This window comes from Podarcis pityusensis (assembly GCF_964106645.2).
Source record: "Podarcis pityusensis genome assembly, chromosome: 9".
Taxonomy (NCBI): Eukaryota; Metazoa; Chordata; class Lepidosauria; order Squamata; family Lacertidae; genus Podarcis; species Podarcis pityusensis.
The window spans coordinates 73283011-73296285 of NC_138034.1; positions in this window are offsets into that span (position 1 = coordinate 73283011).

The window sequence follows — 13275 nt, forward strand, 5'->3', positions numbered from 1 at the left end:
CAATCGGCCGGCCCGTCCTCCGGACGTTCCCTCCATTTAATGGCTGCCACCTCCGCCTAATGCGAGCGGCTGTTTGCTTTTCCTCTTCTGCCCATCTAGGTACGGCGTGTCATCCCTTTTATTTGTTAATGATGGAGGACATTAGTCCAGGCAGTGAGAGGATTTGTGAGGCAAACTGTTGTTATGTTTTACGGCTTCCACAGAAGCGCCGTGACCTCTATTACTTCTTTGTTTTATGGCAGCCAGCACGAAAGAAAGAAAGAAAGAAAAGATCCTCTTTAGATTTATGTGCCATGTTAAGGGAAAGTGCTTTGTTCATTAGGTTGTGAGTCCGTGTCTGTGTGTGTCGCTGAATCATATGCTTGTATCTTCCTGTGTTTACACCACGCAAAATTCCCAAAGTTTGCCAGCTCTGGTCTAGTCGAATGCTGAGAATAAACCCAAAGCAACACACCATGCTCAACCTTATGCATTCCCCCCCCCACACGCTGATTTACTTACATACTTGTTTGTTTATAAAAGCCAGCAGTAGATTTTACCAATTATTTTCATTGATTTTCCAAATTACAATGCAATTCTCCACAAATTATTACAAATAAGTACCAAATTACAGTGGACGCTCGGGTTGCGAACGTGATCTGTGCGGGATGCACATTCGCAACCCGCAGCGTCCGCAACCTACAGTGGCGCGTCTGCGCACACACGTGTTGCGATTTGGCGCTTCTGCACATGCGCAAAGCGCGATTTAGCGCTTCTGCGCCTGCACAATGCTGAAACCCGGAAGTAACCCGTTCAGGTTCTTCCGGGTTTTGTTGGTCCGCAACCTGAAAAAACGCAACCTGAAGCGTCTGTAACCCAAGGTATGACTGTAATACAATTTTAATTAAATGACTTCCCATTTGCCATTGCTGACACGACCTTAGCTTCTCATATTACAATTAAAAAGCCAGCAGTAGAGGCTGTGATCTTCAATAGTCAGCTGGAACCACACGCATTGGAAGGAAGGATCTGAAGCAAGGATCTCTTAACCCTTTTATCCCTGGCCATTTTCCCACTCAAAATCTCCCACTGTCCACATCGCCCAGGAGAAAATAGACTGTTACCATCATTTTAGATTAGATTTTATATATGTATATAGTTTTGATCCTACCAATGTTTAATTGTTTTTAAACTATTGTTTTTTCTATGGTTTTAGCGATTCTTATTTTTATCTGTAAGCTGCCTTGAATTCCACCAGGGAAAAAGGTGGAGTATAAATAAATAATAACAATACCAACAACAATAATTTCCCCTCTCTATAGGACAAAAAGAAGCTGGATGTGTGCATGCAAAATTCCTCCAAGAAGTTCAAAGGGTCATCCATGGTTTGACCCTTCCTCATTTAATCCCCTTAACAACCCTTTGAGGTAGGTTAGGCTGCGAGTGACTGACCCAAGGTCCCCCGTGGCTCAGTGATGATTTGAACCCTGGTCTCCTAGGCCCTTTCTCCCGCTCTAATCACCACACCACACTGGCTCTCAGTTTATGACTCAATTCATCCGGTCTTAAATCCAGTTTGCAACATTTTCACGTCAGTTTGTGATTTTTTTCAAAAATGAAAATTCACCAGTGTTTTAATGTGAGCTTCTCCTAACGAACTCGTGTTTGCATGCTGTTTCCACCAACACACACACTTTTGCCAAGCAATTTCCTCTAATGAAATACGTTATTGTACATTACAGTCACTAATACATGTATTTTTATGGACACTTCGGCCCATGCATTTAAGTACTCGCTCCTCGCCTGGCACTGCAAAATTCGGAGTAGCGCACATTCGTAAAGGATTTTGGTCTGTGCATCGTTCGGAAGGCACAAACGAGCTTGAATTTAAATATGAACTGTGCTGAATCGCTCCCCAATTCCTAGTAACAGAGCATGGTGCTCCTGCTATGGAAAATCTGCCTTGAGAGAGAACCTGTCTGAATCCCTTGCAACAAGTGCGTAATAAGCCTTTGTTTATTTACTGAAAATAATAATAGGAAAGCCATCGGGCAAACTTGGGCCTGTCCCAGCCACCCCACCATCACCATCACCTATGCCATTGAGATGGTGGAGACTGAGTCTATAGCTTGAGTGCATGTGTGCTGGTGTAAAGGACTTTTTAATGTTTTAATAACAAATATTACAAGATATCTTTCCTCATGCCCGTTGCCTGCTGAGCCATCACACTGAGAGACCATATTTATGGCACTGTAAAGCACAATGAAGGCGGCAGTGCCGGGAATACTAATCGCCTAAAGTTTATTACGCCAAGCCTGAATGCTTCATTTTAATTGCATGGAAACATTTAATTTGTTAGATGGCGTGTCATGTAGCTTTCCTCAGGCACCAGTAACTTATAGCCACACTGGGGCAATCTACCAGACTAGGAGAGGTTATAAAATGAAATGGATATTTTTTGGCATCCTTTTTTCTTTTTTTTACTTGACTCCATTTTTTCTTTCTTTGCATATGTGTGTGTGTGTGTGTGTGTGTGTGTGATTGCAAGACCTTCTTCTTTCTTGGGGTTATGAGACATCTCCTAGTAATGATAAGAGGTTAAGCAAATCAGCATCTTCAACTCCAAGCTTATTCAGTATAAAGAGCTTCCTTGCTAAGCAAAAAACGCTAATGCAATTCTAGGCTTCAAAAACAGGGGTATAGTGTCCAGATCAAGGGAAGGAATAGTGGTGCTTGATTCTGCCTTGGGAGCACCCCACCCCAAGTCCAGTTTTGGGTACCATAGTTTAAGAAGGATGCTGACAAGCTGGAAGGTGTGCAGTGGATGGTGACCAAAATGACCAAGCGTTATGAGGAATAGTTAAGAGAGCTGGGCATGTTTAGTTCCAGTGGTGAAGCCCCAAACCAATAGCTTCAAGTTGCAAGAAAGCAGATTCTGACTAAACATTAGGAATAACTTACTGATGGTCTTCTTCTTTTTTGGTCATCACTCGTAGCCGAATAACAACAACAACAACAACAACAACAACAATATATTATTTATACCCCGCCCATCTGGCTGAGTTTCCCCAGCCACTCTGGGCAGCTCCCAATCGAGTGTTAAAAAACAATACAGCATTAAATATTAAAAACTTCCCTAAGCAGGGCTGCCTTCAGATGTCTTTTAAAGATAAGATAGCTGCTTATTTCCTTAACATCTAAAGGGAGGGCATTCCACAGGGCGGGCACCACCTCTGAGAAGGCCCTCTGCCTGGTTCCCTGTGGCTTTGCTTCTCACAGTGAGGGAACCACCAGAAGGCCCTCAGTGCTGGACCTCAGCGTCCGGGCAGAATGATGGGGGTGGAGACGCTCCTTCAGGTATACAGGACTGAGGCCGTTTAGGACTTTAAAGGTCAGCACCAACACTTTGAATTGTGCACGGAAACGTACTGGGAGCCAATGCAGATCTCTCAGGACCAGTGTTATGTGGTCCCGGCAGCCACTCCCAGTCACCAGTCTAGCTGCCGCATTCTGGATTAATTGCACTCTACACTGACTGGCAGTAGCTCTCCAAGGTTTCAGGCAGGAGTCTTTTCCTTCTCTACCTTGAGATGCCAGGTAAAGCCCAGACAGGTTAAGTCCTTATGCATAGGGGAGCTGTCCAGCACTTTCAGCAATGTTAGCAGAAAACCAGAGGGGCAAGTGCTTAGCAGCAGAGGTGTTCTGGAGGCTGTTAGAGCAAGGGACAGGCCCACGGAGTTGTTGCACCAGCAGCTTCTGCAGATCTGGGCTTGAATATGCCCTGATAAGTAAGTAAAACTGAACCAAGGACCACAGACTCAGGAATGAATGAAACAGTTTATAGACACACAATGCTCAACTCAAGAACAGACGAGGATTAATATTGTTGGTCTACAATACATGGACAGCAAAAACATCCACTCAAGCAGCCCAGGAGGGAATAGTACAGAGATGAGGAAATAATAGCTAAAGAATGCTATAATAACGGCATTGACGGAGCAATTATGACAAGCAATTTGAATATGAATCCTAAGCCTTCATCTCCCTGGGAAAGAAGAAGAAAAACCCCCTCTCCTTTAAAGCATCACATAGCATCCTGGAATCCTTGTAAAATAGTCTAGCATTCTCAAATAAAGAGCGTAGCTAGCCAGCGGGTTGCATCTGGCTGAAAGATCCTTTCGTCTTTAGAACAGAAAGGGAGGTGGAAAGTGAAAGAGGAGAAAGGAAAATCAAAAAAGGAAGGAGAGCAGAGAAAAGTTAAAGTGTCAGAGAGGAAGGGACTTTGAACATCTGGACATCTCCTTCCAAATTGATCAGTCCTAGGACCAGATCTTTGCCTCCTTTGCATCAAGATGGCCATTGAGGACAATTCCACCTTTCCTACGTGCAGAGAATCTTTCCAGGGGAAAATGCGACTGACATCCACGCTATCTGCCGTCACCCTCCACACACCGTTACTTTGACACATTTCATATCAGCACCTTCTTCGAAATGTTATGATTCCACCATCTGTTCTGACACCTGCTGACGATCCCTTCGGCCTCTTATCAGGTATGGCGTTTTCCCCCTTATCACCAACGCGGGTGCCAAGGCCTCGCGCCGGCTGACGCTTTGCTCCGGCAAAAGGTCCAAGCGGCCTGTGCAAAGCGGGTCTCATCCACTGCTGTCATCCATTTAAGCCTGTTATGTGGACACCAGGAAGCTCTCTCCTTCAGGCTGAGTATTCCTTGCATCTTTACCCCCAAACTAAAAAGGGTTGGCTGGTGGAAAAAAGAGGAAGGGGTGGGTGAATCGGTCCCTTTTGGTTTCTCTCCTTTTCTCATTATTCCGGTCTTAAATTCAGTTCCACACATTTCCACATCAATTTCCATTTCTTTTTTTAAAAAGAAAGTCCTCATGAAAATTCATTGGCATTTTAGTGCAAATTTCTCCCAATATACAAAATTTTGCATGCAATTTTGTGTAACGTACAATGCCCCTTTTTGAAAAGCAAATCCCTTCAATTACCATGCGTTTTTATATGTCATTTTTATGAATATATGCACACTTTAACCCAATGCAGTCGTACCTTGGTTCTCGAACAGAATCAGTCACAGAAGTCTGTTCGACTTCTGAAAATGTTCAGAAACCAAGGCGTGGCTTCCGATTGGCTGCAGGAGCTTCCCGTGCCCAATCAGAAGCCACGGAAGCCACGTCGGACATTCGGCTTCCAAAAAACATTTACAAACCAGAACACTCACTTTTGGGTTTGTGGCGTTCATGAGCCAAACCATTCGAACCACAAGGCATTCAAGAACCAAGGTACGACTGTATATCCATTTTTGTACACACTATTTGGCTGGAGAACCACACTATAAAATTCAGAGATGTGCAAATTTCAAAGGATGTCTGTGTTTCAGTTAATGTATTGTTTCAGAAGGTGCAAATTAGGTAGTTTTGCTACATGCAACAATTTTTCCACCTCTTCCTACTAAGAGGATCACCACCCCCCACCCCGAACTTCCCCACAACTTTCCTTATCACAAAAGTCCCAACCTTTGGGGGAAGTTCCTTTGTATGACCTAAGCTGGCCATTTGCGTCCTCATTAGCATCCCAAAAGAATCAGCTAGGCTGCAAGAGCTACAAAGAAGAAGAAGAGTTTGGATTTGATATCCTGCTTTGTGGTTTAAGGTCCTTGTATTTACGGGACCGCCTCTCCTGGTATGCCCTGCAGAGGACCTTAAGGTCCATGAATAACCATAGTTTAGAGGTCCCGGGCCCTAAGGAAGTCAAACTATCCTCCACCAGGGCCAGGGGCTTCTCAGTGATGGCTCCGACCTGGTGGGATGCTCTGTCCCATGAGACCAGGGCTCTGCAGGATTTAACCTCCTTCCGCAGGACCTGTAAGACAGAGCTATTCCGCCTGGCTTTCAATCTGAACTTAGCCTGATCTTTTATTCCCCTTCCTTCCCTCCCCCTCCCCCTTTTTTTATGAAGATTACCCGCTCTGGGATTCCACAGCTAATTCTCCCCTGGTCTCCTTGCTGGCCCAAATGGGACTAATTTAGCCAGCTAGCCCTGGTGATCATCTAATGTTTTTTGGGTGGATTTTCCCCCTAAATTGATTTTTGAATTCTCAATTTATTGTTATTCACGTTTTATACTTTATTTTATGCTTTTTTTTGTTGCATCAACTAAGTGTTTTAAATTTGTTGTTAGCCGCCCTGAGCCTGGTTTTCTGAACCGGGAAGGGCAGGGTATAAATAAAAAAAATTATTATTATTATTTATCACTACCCTAAGGAGTCTCAAAAACGGCTAACATTCTCCTTTCCCTTCCTCCCCCACAACAAACACTCTGTGAGGTGAGTGGGGCTGAGAGACTTCAGAGAAGTGTGACTAGCCCAAGGTCACCCAGCAGCTGCATGTGGAGGAGCGGGGAAGCAAACCCAGTTCACCAGATTAGGAGTCTACCACTCTTAACCACTTGTCAGGGAACTTACTTCAGAGCTAGAGGCGGAGGGGAGGCTCTCTAATGATGCTGGAGAAGGGCCCAGCAGGGAGAGAGGCAGCTCAGCAGATGGGGAAGCAAATCAGTGCAACACCAGGGATAAAGGGGGGCAGATGGGGGAATCGGCGAGAGGGCTCCAGGACTCTTCACCCGACACCAGCGGGGAGAGCACGGGTCCTCCGCTACCCACGCCCTCCCTGCGCAGAAGACTTCCGCGCAGGGAGAGTAGGAGGAGATTGGGCGTCAAACAACTTTTATGTTGGAAAAGGTTTAAGAAACGCCCACTGACGGATTCTGCTAGCGACTGAGGCAGCCACGGAGTGAAGGGCTGTCCAGACTGAAAGGTTTAACAAGGCAACAAAGCCAGGAGAGGCGGCAACTTACGCACGAGCAACCCATACTCTTTACACCACTATAGCACACTGGCTCTCTAAGTAACGGTGCCCTCCAGGTTAATGTGTGGGATTTTCCTCCGCTCCCTAGCTGCTAGGTTAGAGAACAATGGTCAGAGAGGCAGTTGAGAGTTGGAAACCAGCCCGACGAAAGAAGAATGGAGGATGAAATTGATGGACTATGCAGAATTAGATAAACTAACAGGAAGAATTCGAAACCTGCGGGACCAGAGATTCTCAGAAGACTGGAGTAAATTTACAGTCTATTTCAAAAGTAATTGTGATGAACAGATCATGCTAGTAGGTTTGCAAGAAGTTTGTAAGGTGAATTATCTGAAATATTGCAAAAAAGACAATGAGGAGAATTATTAGTTAAGGATATTAAAGGTAACATGAAATTAAGAAATGCATAATATGTGATAAATAATGGAAAAATCATCAGAGGCGTTGACGGAAGTCCAAAAATATTGTATAGGATGAGAAGTTATGCGGTATGAATGCTGGAAATAATATGTTAAAAAATTAATAAAAATGCATATATAAAAAAGAAAGAGTTGGAAACCAGCTGGAAGATGGCAACACAGAGACCTGCTTGCTCTGTGCTGGATCCAAAGCTGTGACGAACGGAGAAGCAAGATCTGTCTGGGTGTGTTAATGCTGTGAGCCCCTTCAACCTATGCTCAGGTTGCATATATGTGTAGATAAAACCAGATAGTCTAAAGACACCATAGTCTCTGCTGACCTTTATCCCAAGGAAACTGAACCCCGGAGAAGTCTGTCACTGTTAAAAGATAGGAGTGGCATGTAACAATGCATTTAAAGCACATAACTGCCCCCACAAAAGAAGAATCCTGTAGTTTGTTAAGGGCACTGGGAATTGTAGCTATGTGAGGGGTAAACCATAGTTCCAAGGATTCTTTGGGTGAAGCGATGTGCATTAAATGCATGGCTGATTGACATTGGCTGACTGACATCTGGTGCCTGTACATCGTCCAGCCCGGACACTGAGGTCCAGCACAGAGGGCCTTCTGGTGGTTCCCTCACTGCAAGAAGTGAGGTTACAGGGAAACAGGCAGAGGGCCTTCTCGGTGGTGGCACCCGCCCTGTGGAATGCCTTCCCATCAGATGTCAAAGAAATAAACAAGTATCTGACTTCTAGATGACATCTGAAGGCAGCCCTGTTTAGGGAAGCTTTTAATTTTTGATGTTGTCTCATGTTTTTAATATTCTGTTGGGAGCCGCACAGAGTGACTGGGGAAACCCAGCCAGATGGGTGGGGTATAAATCATAAATTGTTGTTGTTGTTAAGGGAGGGGGGATTATTGGTTTGTTACTCCTTTTATATGAACTATGAATCTTGCGGTTTGTATATTGTAGTTTTGTGTGGCGAACTGCCCTGAGATTCGTGGATGAAGAGCGATAGACAAATTTAGTAAATAATAATAATAATAATAATAATAATAATAATAATAATAATGCTGTGCATGTGCCCTTAATCCAGGCATGCACATTTCACAAGTGATCTGGCAAATGTTCCATTTTGCCCTCAGGTAGTTGTATCCATGTTCCAGAACACTGATGCGAGAAACTGATCCAAGAACTGGGACCGCATAAGCAGATGTAACATCGGCAGCAGACGGGAGCTGGTAAATATCTTCCCGGAGCAGAGATTTGCTCGACGAGCAGCCGGCAAGTGAGCGGGCAAAATCCCTGGCGAGTCTTGTGCTGTCTGCCAAGGCAGCTGAAGGAAGCCTTGAGTGACTCAGAGCAGGATCGCAGCACAAACAAAGTCTACTTTGGGGCTCTCGCAATCGTCTTTGTTTGCAAAATGTCACAGCCAAGGTTGCCATGCGGCCGGACCCCTTTCAGCCCATCAGCATGCAGCAGAGGCTTTTTGACAGAAGGCTGGTAGGAGGTTTCCGTCTGGCTGGAAGTGGGGATGGAGGAGGAGGAGGAGGAGCGATATAGCACTTTGGACACGTTTTCCTCAATTGGAAAGGCGGGGAAAGAGCTCTCAGGGAACGCAGCAAGGAGATGTTGCAGGCTGCACCAGCATGGTTCAAGGAGATGAATGCACAATGCTGGATATTCTGGGAATCCTACGAAGATGGAGAAAGCATTTCTGGGTCTCTGGCTACTCCTCTGTGAACACGGAGGAGCTGCGATGCTTAAAACTGCATTGCTTCCGGGAACAGTTCCCTGCGTGTGTGCAATCACACACATGCTGAAAGATGGTGATTCATTCACAGATTTGTTTGCAGTTCTTAGGGCTTATTGGCGGTTCTCACACCCAACATTAAAAATATATATTTGTGCTTCTTCTCTCAGTGTTTGCTCCTGTGAAGCCTAGCTGTCCACACGCATCTTGCTACTCACTCAACAAAAGGCTGAGCTTCTGCAAGGGGTCAAATAGACGCCTTGCAAAAAGCACAAATTGTTTTGTTTTGTTTTACATTCACTGTGAACACACACACACACACACACACACACACACACACACACACACACATTGGTGCCATGGTGGGGGAGCTTGATGATGCTTGGGAAGTGAAAGCGGCTACCTTGTCCTTCACCTGCTCTCACCCACTCGCCCCAAGAGCCCAGATGTTTACCTCTGGCAAGGCAGGGCAGGAAAACGGTTTCATATTTTCCCAGGCAGTTATGCTACACATTTGCAGGTCAGTGTAAGCAGCGCTACGCACTCTGTGCTGAAACAAAAATTGAAATCCTGCTCCCAGGCAGGGTTCCAGAAGCACCTCTGGAGAGAATTCCAAAACCGAGCAGCTGCCACAGCAAATGCCCTGTTATGTACAGAGGTGAATCCTAGAACAATAGGATCCAGAATGCAGCAGTCTGATTGGTCCACAGGAGCCACCCAATCCAGCTCCAGGTGGAAGTGAATCAGCAACCTGATTGGCCTGCAGGAGCAGCCAATCAGGCTTCTGGAGGAAGCGAATCCACAACCTGATTGGCCTACAGGAGCAGCCCAGAATTAGCCAATCATGCGGAGCCCATTGTGTAAATAATGTATATATAGCTAGATGTTTTGGGGAAAGTTTCATTCATTCCTACTATGAGCTGAATAAAGAGCATGAAATTCACACTCGACTCCGAGTATATTTCATGCCCTCTCCCTGGTTGCCACCACTCTGAATTTCTGAGGGCAGGGGGAAGCAGGAGACTCTTGGTCTCCCAGACGTTTGGGGACTAAGCCATGTAAAAGCTGCTGACAGTCTGTGTAGACAATACTGAGCTGTGAGTTGTGCCATTTCTGAGTGCTCCAGTAGCTTGAGTACCCGTTCCACCTTTATTGGGATTTCTGGTGTTTTTCATTTTTGTTCTAAAATAAGGAACCAGAAAGCTGAAATATGTGTGACAGAATGGAGACCCTTTTCGGTCTATATAAGAACACAACACAGTCAAATAAAATTTCCAACAGGTTTTGACTTATGAGCAATAAAAAGAAAATAGGAAAGAGTGTAATATAGGATTTAGGAAAATAGATAAGGTTAAAATATTGGACGGGCAACAGGGAAGAGAATGAGACCATCACGGGCAGCTGTTTACCAGCTCCATCTGGTACGCAGGCTGAGACCCTCCCTGCCCGCAGACTGTCTGGACAGAGTGATGCATGCTCTGGTTATCTCCCGCTTGGACTACTGCAATGTGCTCTATGTGGGGCTACCTTTGAGGCTGACCCGGAAACTACAACTAATCCAGAATGTGGCTGGGTGACTGGATGCGGCCACTGAGATTACATAACACTGGTCTTGAAAGATCTGCATTGGCTCCCAGTACATTTCCAAGCACAATTCAAAGTGTTGGTGCGCCTTTAAAGCCCTAAATGGCCTCAGCCCAGAATACCTGAAGGAGCATCTCCACCCCCAACCTTCAGCCCAGACACTGAGGTCCAGCTCTGAGGGCCTTCTAGCAGTTCCCTCCCTGCGAGAAGTGAGGTTACAGGGAACCAGGCAGAGGGCCTTCTCAGTGGTTGTGCCTGCCCTGTAGAACGCCCTCCCATCAGATGTCAAGGAAATAAATAACTATCTAACTTTTAGAAGACATTTGAAGGCAGCCTTGTTTAGGGAAGTTTTTAATGTCTGATGTTTTATTGTATTTAAAATATTTTGTTGGGAGCTGCCCAGAGTGGCTGGGGAAAGCCAGCCAGATGGGCAGGGTATAAATAAATTATTATTATTATTATTATTATTATTGATGTAAGGATGAGAAGTCGCCAAGATAAATAGATTTTGATGTAAATTGTATGTTGTGTGATCTGAATGTAAATCAATGTAAAATAATAAACATGCTAAAAAAACACCCCTGAGTTAGATGGACTAAGGCTTTGACTCAGTAGAAGGCATCTTTCTATATTCCTTTGTGGAGCTTAACCTGGGATGTCTCCCTCTCCCTTTGGTGAGTTCAGCCCTTTCTGTCTGACTGTGAGAAGGCAGAATTGCCCAGTGCTTGTCTCTTTAAGAGCCCGGAGCTACAATTTTATCCTGAAAGTATTCAGCCCAGGTACATTTGCAGGGATACCTGGGCCTTTGGTGTGTGAGAGTTAAATTGAGACACACACAGAGAGAAGGAGATCTCCACGTGAGGTGCATTTCAGGCAAATATTTGGCAGATCATCTCGTTTCCCTAAACGTACAGTGCAGTCTAATCACAAGCAAAATTGCTATGAATTAACATTTAAATGTCAAAAGGCAGCATACCAAAGGCGTTCTCTCCAGAACAGGGTGCCTTGCTAAGCTGGTTTCTGTTATTCTCATTTTGTTTTGTTAAATGCTTTCCGCGGAAGGGTAATGGAGATTCATTCCCCCACCCCACCTCCCTCTCCTGTTGCTGCATGAGCCAGGCATCATCCTGCAAACAGATAAGGCCCCCTGAGGGTCTGTTTTTGCCCATCTGGGCAGCAGAGTGCAAGGGTGGGCCTCACCCTCATTTGATTATAGACTCAGTACATTTAATTAAACCACTTACAGACTGCTCCCCCCAAGTGGCGTACCATGGGGGGGGCACAGGTGGAGTTGTTCTGGGTTCAAAATCGTCAGGGGTGCAAAATTTCAACACTCGGTGCTGCCTCAATACAGCTGTGCACTTCTGTTGCTGTGGTCCGTTGAAAAGGTCTTCTCCATGCAAGAAGTGACCTATCCAGACAATGGAATGACTCTTCTTTTCTTATCTCTGTGGCTGCAATCTCCTAGGCGACACGTATCCTGATAGGCAGTTGAATGTGCAGGCGTACTCTGTCCGTTTTCCTCCCATCCCCAATCTGCATGGCCCCGGGAACTGGCAACCCATGCTATACCACTGCACCCCCTATAAATCTCAAAAAATAAACTAGTTGTTTTAGAGTTGGAAGGGATCTTCCAGGCCACCTAGCTTGACACCCCTCCCCACTCAGTGCAGAAATCTTTCCACTACAGCAGCCTTGACAGGTGGCCTCCTAGCAGCCTCTGCAGATATTGTTGTTTAGTCATGTCTGACTCTTTGTGACCCCCTGGACCAGAGCACGCCAGGCACTCCTGTCTTCTACTGCCTCCCACAATTTGGTCAAACTCATGTTAGCAGCTTTGACACTGTCCAACCATCTTGTCCTCTGTCGTCCCCTTCTCCTTGTGCCCTCCATCTTTCCCAACATCAGGGTCTTTTCCAGGGAGTCTTCTCTTCTCATGAGGTGGCCAAAGTCTTGGAGCCTCAGCTTCAGGATCTGTCCTTCCAGTGAGCACTCAGGGCTGATTTCCCTAAGAATGGATAGGTTTGATCTTCTTGCAGTCCATGGGACTCTCAAGAGTCTCCTCCAGCACCGTAATTCAAAAGCATCAATTCTTCAGCGATCAGCCTTCTTTATAGCCATCAAGACTAGTAGTCATTGATAGTCTCCATAAATAACAACAACAACAATTTATTTATACCCTGTCCATCTGGCTGGGTTTCCCCAGCCACTCTGGGTGGCTCCCAACAGAATTAAAATCATGATAACACATCAAACATTAAAAACCTTCCTAAACAGAGCTGCCTTTAGATGTCTTCTAAAAGACACCCTGCAGGACGCGGGTGGCGCTGTGGTCTAAACGACTGAGACTAGGGCTTGCCGATCGTAAGGTCGGCAGTTCGAATCCCCGCAATGGGGTGAGCTCCCGTTTCTCGGTCCCTGCTCCTGCCAGCCTAGCAGTTCGAAAGCACGTCAGAGTGCAAGGAGATAAATAGGTACCGCTCCGGCGGGAAGGTAAACGGCATTTCCATGCGCTGCTCTGGTTTGCCAGAAGCGGCTTAGTCATGCTGGCCACATGACCCGGAACCTGTACGCTGGCTCCCTCGGCCAATAAAGCGAGATGAGCGCTACAACCCCAGAGTCGGTCATGACTGGACCTAATGGTCAGGGGTCCCCTTTACCTTAAAAGTCAG